General features: G+C 39.8%; 1 protein-coding gene across 1 annotated transcript in view; it reads left to right on the top strand.

The window, feature by feature from the left end:
- khdrbs3 (KH domain containing, RNA binding, signal transduction associated 3) overlaps window positions 1-3,669 on the top strand; it is a 134,360-nt gene extending 130,691 nt beyond the window's left edge. Inside the window, exon 11 of the transcript XR_010573698.1 lies at window positions 1,595-3,669. The gene's annotated coding sequence lies outside the window, so the exon portion shown is untranslated. The remainder of the gene's footprint in view (window positions 1-1,594) is intronic.
- Window positions 3,670-8,281: the final 4,612 nt, after the last annotated feature.

The raw sequence follows: 8,281 nt of genomic DNA on the forward strand, positions 1-8,281 counted from the left end.
TGAAATCATGCGTTGATACAATGCAGTGTACATAGTTATATAAGGTTTATGGGTTTTAGCATGTAAACTTAATTTACAGGTCTACATCAAAAATATAAAGTACTTAAAGGCATGAGGATTTTCAGTTACACTTCAAAGACTGTCAAGAAGTGTGCAGACATGTCATGTGATTTATGTTCAAAATGATGCAACATAATAATACACTCAATCTCAAACAGGGCAAAGCTAAATTTTTTCTTATTTATTTAAAATCTCGACGTGTTACCAAAAAGAAAAGAGTTCGCATGAAATTCAGGCTTTAATAATATTGATCCAAACAATCAGCTGATGCTCAAAGCTATTTTGAACAAAATTCAAGACAGATTCTTAAAAAAACAGAAAAATAAAATAGAATCCAATTTATTTTTAAAACTAAGTATAAACACATTCAACTGATTAGGTTGGGTCACATCCTGGTAATCCTATAAGTATAAGGCTAAGGCTTCAGACTGCTTTTAACCTTTTTGCTACGCATGATAATCAGTGAGAGCAGATATCGCAGATAGAGTCATCTTTGGCACCAAATCTGGTTAAAAGAATAAGTCCCACTCACCTGCTGCCTTAACCTCTAAGCGAGGGGCAACCAATCAGGAGAAAGTTAGTTCAAACGAAGGTTGTACTTAAAGCTAAAAGGGAACTATGAAGGGTTGTTATGCAAAGCTTCTCTATTAGAGTCCAAGTATAAAGATCACATGTACTGATCTCAACCATCCAATAGGATCATGTTTTATCTGGGTTGGCTGAGGGCTAGTTACAGTCGAACAACACTAATCCTCCCAGATGAAAATGTTTGCCTGTCAGAGGAATTCTCACATGATGGTCTAACCTGTTTGAATGTCAAGTGAAAAACCCCTAAAATGAAATATTCTGCAGAGGACACAATGTTATCATGGCACATAAAATATTAATGTGACTTTGAGGCAGTGAAATGTTGTTGTCATAATGGATCTTTAGAAGTAAAGCTGTTTTTCCAGAGATTGTGAAATTCTAGCAATTGCCTCTAGAAAGCTCAACCCTCAGCAGCTCCCCTGTTATGCCCTTCCACAATCTTCTAGAGGGGATTCAAGTCCCACCGGATTATCTGCCAGAAGGTAGAGCAGGTTGTTCACCAATCAGCCGGCTTCTCTAGTCCACAGGTTGAGGTGTCCTTGAGCAAGACATTGAACCTCAAACGGCCCCTGATACCTCCCAGTTTTTTTGCAATGCCTAACCATAGCTCACCCACACAATTAGTCTATAGAACATCGAGTGTTGTTTTAAGGGGTATGATTAAGTCCACCCCTTTGTGAAGGCTTTTCACCTCTTTGGAACATCCAAATGGAAAATCATTTACAGCTGTAATGCCAAAATGTATAAAACCTCAGTTGAAATGTAACATGGTCTGGTTTCTGAAAATCTGCCTATTTAGTGAAAAAAACAAACCCTAGTAGTAGGTTGCCTAGATTCGCCAGCAGCCCAATGAATGTTGTGCAGTCCAAACAAAGCATTGTTTTTGCCTTTTTTTTTTGTTTTTGCTAATCGTCATATTGTTCTCTCTTCTTTATTTCCTTGATAGACTTGATGAATCGTTTCCTTCCAAACATTCAGGCCCACACAGATTCAAACCCACTCCTGATGAAGGGAAAGAAACAAGCTACAGACTCTGTCCTTCGGACGAATCGCAGACGTCCGGATTTTCACAGTCTGGGCCGAGGTGAATCCTGTGGGGGAGGGGATGGAGTGGTGACCTGTTGAGATGCACAAAAAGAAGGGGAAAGATCGTGCGTGTATCACACATCTTCAGAACGGAGGGATGGAAGGAAATCCAGGAGGCAAATGGAGTTCCTTATCCTCTGGGACGGTCTGTCGGGGGATATTTCCTTCAGAGCTTCACCGGCTGCGTATACATTTTACATATAGCAAGAGTGCTCTGAACTGAGTGTGAACCTCACTTCCATGGTTCCCGATTCTGTTATCAGATTGGATGTGTCTACCTCTTGCGTTAGATCCTGAATGCCAGCTAAGGATGAGTAAATAAATAATGCAACATGCTAAGGAAAAGGCATCATAATTCTAGCAGAGACACGTCTATTCTCACCCTGTTGTGCTCATTAACCTCTATCAAATCAGCTCCAATGAATAAATAATTCACCAAGTGCCTTATTGTTGCATTGTTTTGACACTTTTAGATGTTTAGTCCCATTACCCGAGTTAACATATATGCCAACGCTGGAAGGAAAGATAGCTACTTTTTTTCTTTTATGTTGTTTTTCTGCTTCTTTGTATGCATTACAAGCATGCAGGAAAACACCACCCGGCCTCATATACAAGAGCACAGTCTATTCCAGATGTACTGCTTAATCAGAAACGACTTCAGTGGATATTACAATTCCAAAATAGCTTTCTCTCCGGTGGAGAGCTTCATTCTGTCTTGTGCATAAGTCCAGATAGGCTGATCCTTATTCCTCACAGCTGTATGTCCTCAGTGGCAGACAATAGTTTTCCATTAGAGGAAGTGATTCTCACTGGAGCCTTAGGCCAAGCGTCAGACAATGGCACAGCGACCTAAAGCTCACATCTCAGGCTCCCAGAGTCAACTCTCATCACCTCCAGAGGCTGATTTCCACTCTGCAGTGGCTTAAAGGGACAGGCTTATCTAAAGTGAGCTTGTCCAAGTTAATAAAGTTAAAAGCAACTTATTTGATTAGGAATGCATACAAAGGAGGATGCAGTCATCTATCACTGGCAGACGAGTCAATTTCAGCGCTAGATCGATGGTGAGCAGACCAGCAAAATTAGAAAGTGCTAAAAGGCTGTGAAAACCTTTTTTTTCCAGTTAGCTTCTTACTGTGAGGTATGGGGTCCTACTGAACCCGCTGTGCTCTGTTTCAAGGTTAAACTGAATTAGTTTTTTAATAAGAGTTGTTTTGTTGTATTTGTTTTTCCTTTCAAACAGACAAACAGGTAGACTGGGCTTAAAATAGATTTGAATCAAAGTAAGTCTTGTTGTGTGTTTGTTAGCGTTATTGTCAAATCTGATCAAACCCAGAGACCACTAGAAAGCGATATGGCATTCAGAATATAGACTCACCAAAAGTTTTAACCTTTTTTTTTTAAACTAGACTTTATTGGTGAGTCAAAATATGTGGTCTTTATATCCTAATGACCAATTAAATCAAAGCTAGTTTAGATAAACACCTAAGGCATTTTAAACTGGCTGCCAAGTTCAAGACTTGCTTTTGGGGGCTGACAGACAGTTAGACTAGCTTAACTTAACCAGTTAGTTTAGCTTAGCATACTGTAAGACCTTGCGTTACATTTTGTTTGCAAAAAATGAAATATCCTGGGATGTATAAGTGGGACTATTTCTTGACCAGAGATCAGAGCGTCGTGGATCATCTTCTGACTGTCTTTGAGTTCCCCTTGAAAAATGTTGGTAGGGGGATTTTACTGCACTTTGTTTTATTTATTTATTTATTTATTTCAATATGTCCAACTGAGCTCGATCTGGCTCCTTATTTGTTTTATCTCATAAGCTAGCACGTTTTTCATGTGAAGAGACCCTGAAAAGACTTGCACAGAACAGGTTCAAGCTGAAGACCCACTTGCAGCAGTGGCAGCCGTGCTAAGTACTCAGACTCTTTTTTTAATACTCATACAAATAATCTTTAAGAATATTAAAAAGTATTTATGCTATTAAGTCTGTGTGTGCTTTTTAATTGGTTTTGGAAAGAGAAGTTTACACACATACCAGATTTAATTACATTTATTTAAAAGGGGGAGAAAAAACCTATAGGCTCTAGCTCTTGCTTTAGTGTAATCTTGCCTATATGTTGCACTTATTGGATGACTGTTATACATATGCAACTATAATAATGGTTAATTACATCTGTTGTAGCTGAAAACATAAAAAGCACTGGCTTTTTGCTTTCATGAAGTGTGCTAACCCACTAGTATTTGCCTTAATCATGTTCAGGATCTAAAGCAGCTGCCTCTAGCTGTTTGTTCTGTAATTAACTGGAGGGCTCTTAATCTTACTGAGATTAAAACACCCTGATCAATGTTGAAGTGTCCCTGTGTCTCCTGAAGTGAACACTAATGTGACCAGAGGTCACTGTGTGTCACTTACTAAATGGAGGCTTAGATTGAGTGTGATCGATCTCCAAAGGACTTCAAGCAAATACTAGCAATGAAAACAAGGAATGCTTTGTCAAGAGATCTTTTTTTAATTTTTAAAAATTAGTTTTAAAAACAGAACATAACTTTTCATTATTCATCTAAGAGCATGAAGTGACAAAAGCAAATGATATCAAAATTAAGACACATAAAGGAACATGTTTAAAAGAAAGAAGAAAAAGAAAAATTTATAGAAAAAGGCAAAGAAAAACAGGGAATATAGGGGAACGCATACAAACCCCAAATGTGAAGTCAAATCTCAGATTTATTGTGCTACATCTGTGTAGTTAAAGCAGAGTCTTTACCATAAAACGACCTTGACTCCAAACTGGCATTTGGAGTCAGGGGGCTGAGGCATTTCACGTTTAGCTTTGTGTAGTGCTATTAACCCTACAATGTTAATTGTGCGGCACAGGCGGGAAAAAAAGTGTTGCTGCGCTGCCAGTTAATTCCAAGTCAAGCAACTAATAGGAACAACACGACTGATTGACATCAGATGCAGTGGTGAATTCATCAGAAGGTGAGCTATGTCGTATAAAAGTTGGCTGTACTGAAGATATGGCGTTATGGTACTGTAGCACTGGTGTAACACAAGTAGTGGGAATGTAAGACCTGCTAGTGCTACTTCTTGCCTTCTTTGAATGCAGTATAGTTAGCTTTAACCACAGTATGAGGACAGAAGGAAAATATTGGCTAGACAGGTTCTAGATTCACAGGAGCCAAGGGTGTCTGACAGAAGACTTGTACACCAGTTATGGAAAACAAAACAGCATTTATTAACAATAAGAGTTCAGTAGGTTGTGCACAATTAAACTAAAGTAGAGTGTGCTTTTTGAAAATAAACCCAATTTTGTGTTGTCTTTGTGTCCTTTTTTAAAATTTCCTTCGATGCAGGACCCTGCATCGCGGGACATGAACCGCTAGGAAGAAGTCTGTCAATATTCAATAGTAACTGTGTGTTCGTAGCCAGTCGAGTTACAATCTACCAGTTCATCCAGCTCTTTGAACTGGGGCTCGTCATCCAGTACTGGAAAAGAGATCCTCGATTCTTCTCGGGTTTTCAAAACCAACCCAATTCAAATAAGCATAGGGAAAAAAAAAAAAAACAAAAAAAACAAACAAAAAAAAAAAAAACCCTGACATGGGCAACCGCTCAGAACACAGTTCAACCATTCGGCTCTGATATCTATAGCTTATTACAACTAATTGCTACCAGTGTTTCTAGATTTCTTTCAATATAATACACCCATGTTAATTCTAATTTTCAAAGTGCATAGAAAACACAAACAATACTAAATACCTCAGAAGTGCATTAGAAATACACATTGGCTTTAGGAGTTATCAAAAGTTCCAAACTAGGTAAACTGCAGGTGAAGGCTCTTTAATTTCAAATTACTAATATTTAGCGTGCAGAACCAAAATTAGTACCATGAGAAAAACATGTTAACATAAATTCATACAAAACACCACATTTTACACCGATACCATAGCAATATGACCATAACTTTCAAATAACATTTAGTATAAAGTGCAACAGACTCATTGCTTTAGCCTCAGAAAGGGTATTTTCAATGCAAGACGGCTAGCGGAAATTAGCATGTTATGCTAGTGCATATGCACTGACTGGGACAGAGCAGTGGGGGAGCCAAAGCAATAGCATATTATAATGGTCAAGTTTTAAGATTCAATTTATTTAACAAAAAATAAATAAAAGCAATTAAAACACCCCTGGCCAGGGAGAACATAGTTAAAAGCATTAAAACCAATACAATAAAAGTCAATGGCCTCAGCCACAACATTAAAATCCACTGAAGTCCCAACGGGGCAAAAACAAAAATGATCAGCTTCCTCGGCCGTCCTTGTCTGCCTCTTCGCTCCGGGGCCAACGGAAAAAGGAGAGGGGGCAGCGACAGTCTCCGTTTTATATATCACCGGAGTTTCTTCTCACCGGGACTTAGCCCAGATGGGCAGAGCTCTCAACTCTGCCTGCCGCTTTACGGTGATTCTCACCCGTAGCTATGGTCTCGCCGTGGGAGGAGATAGGGCGCCTTCCCGCTGCCTCTCAATCCCCTTCCGTGGTCTCTTCTCGGCGTCGAGCTACTCCCCCGCCAGCACCAACACAGTCCTCTCTTCGTCCCTGAGCACTTTCCCGTCTCCCTCTCGCCGCCGCAATGCTGCCCCTTCGTCTCGTTCACCTTCGCCTATATCCAGTCTTCCATGCCGCTCTCCACGGAAGCCGCCGACCACCAGTTGACACGCCACATCTCTACCGCTCACACTCTCTCCTTTCTTCTATCCCGCCAGGCCCTCTTATTGGTCTACAGTGACCAAAAGGCGAACCCTGATTGGTCATTCTCGCAGTCCTGACCCGTCAGGTGGGTCAGGTTAGTAATCAGTAAGGGGCTGAGTCTCTCCGGGACAAGTTAAGAAATATATACAATAAAACATGCAATAAAACCATAAGAATAAAACACTGTACATTATTCTCCAAAAGTTGATTCTGTTCATCTGGACGTAGCGTTTTGTAGGAGAAACGTTTCGTCATTCATCCAAGTGACTTCTTCAGTCTCAGCTGACTGCAGGTTTCCCCAATCTTATAAACAGTACATTTGCATAATGACTGAAACCAGTACATTATTAAAAGATTAAAAGTAATAAAACATAGCAACCCATGCAAGATGAAAAACACTCGGTTAAACTTGTCCATTCCACCCCATGACAACTGTAAGACCTTTAGTACCAGTCATAAACTTGAAGGTCTTTAATACTATTAAGCTGGGCATCTTAAATGGACTAGGCTGGTTCTTATATAGCGCTTTTCTACTCTGAGCACTCAAAGCGCTTTATACAACTAATTCATTCACCTAATCACACCAGCACTTTTTCCAGGCTTACTATCTAAGATTCATTCACACTCTAATGGATGCATTGGAGAGCAACATGGGGTTAGTATCTTGCCCAAGCAGACTGGAGGAGCCTGGGATCAAACCACCAACCTTCCGGTTTGTAGCTGACCTGCTCTACCACCTGAGCCAGTCACGTCTTAACACGAGTCTATGTGGACTGACCCAGTTTTTGGAGCCAGCCTCCATTAGATAAACTGCAGTTTTTGACACTTGTATTTATTTATTTAAATGTTTCAAATGTTCTGAAGGCTGTCGGTTGCTTCTTTGCTGCTTGGTTACAAAGCGATGCATGACTCGGCTTTAGGTCAGGCTGGGTTTTTATAAACTGGTGGAAACCCTAGAAAGGTGGGTACAAGGAACACACATAGACATAGACATTTAAATATAATGTACATGTAATTGTGCCTTTTGTACATTATGTTCGTCATTTAAAATGTGCTGTCACACATTGCATTTAACTAAATACACAAACAAGTGGAATTGTAGATATATTCACAGGAAATTTAAGTTTTCCTCTCACTGGTATAAAATAAGCATGATGAACATTTTTTTGCTCTGTGCCGTGATTATAAACTTTGAAGTCAGTTAGCTGGAAAACAAATCAAAGACGCAATTGCACTGTCCCAACTACTGAGGACTGACACTCTTTAATGAAGTCTGAACTATATATAGTCATAACGGAGTGGGTCGGTGTTGTGGGGGTGCTCATGATGAGTTTTGGCAGTTGGCATGTTTTTCTAACTTCAAAACCTCACCACTGCAAGGATATTATTTACCTTGATATGCCCTTGAAATAATAGTTACAGATCAAATACGTTTGTGTAGCAAAGGCTGTCTCAGTCTCCATCCTTTTAAATATTGTATGTTCCCCTTCACTGCTGCTCCCTTGGATACATCTCTCTCCTCATGTAAATGTTGCTGTTCTTTATTCTTTCAGCTTTTTTCTCCCCCTCTCTCTCTGCTTCCATCCTTCAGGCCGTTCCACTTTGAAGTTGTGTCTCGGCTGTGTGAAATTTGAGATTAAAGTCCATATGTTTATGCCCCCCCCCATCAATACTTACAGAGATATAAACAAAAAGAGAAAAAAAGGGGAGTTGTTGTTTTTAACAGGTCAAAGTCAGCCATATTATTATTACCGTATCCTTGCTACGTGAGCGCTTTCAGCCTCACCAGATCAACCT

The sequence above is a fragment of the Pelmatolapia mariae genome, linkage group LG22, assembly GCF_036321145.2.
Source record: "Pelmatolapia mariae isolate MD_Pm_ZW linkage group LG22, Pm_UMD_F_2, whole genome shotgun sequence".
Taxonomy (NCBI): domain Eukaryota; kingdom Metazoa; phylum Chordata; class Actinopteri; order Cichliformes; family Cichlidae; genus Pelmatolapia; species Pelmatolapia mariae.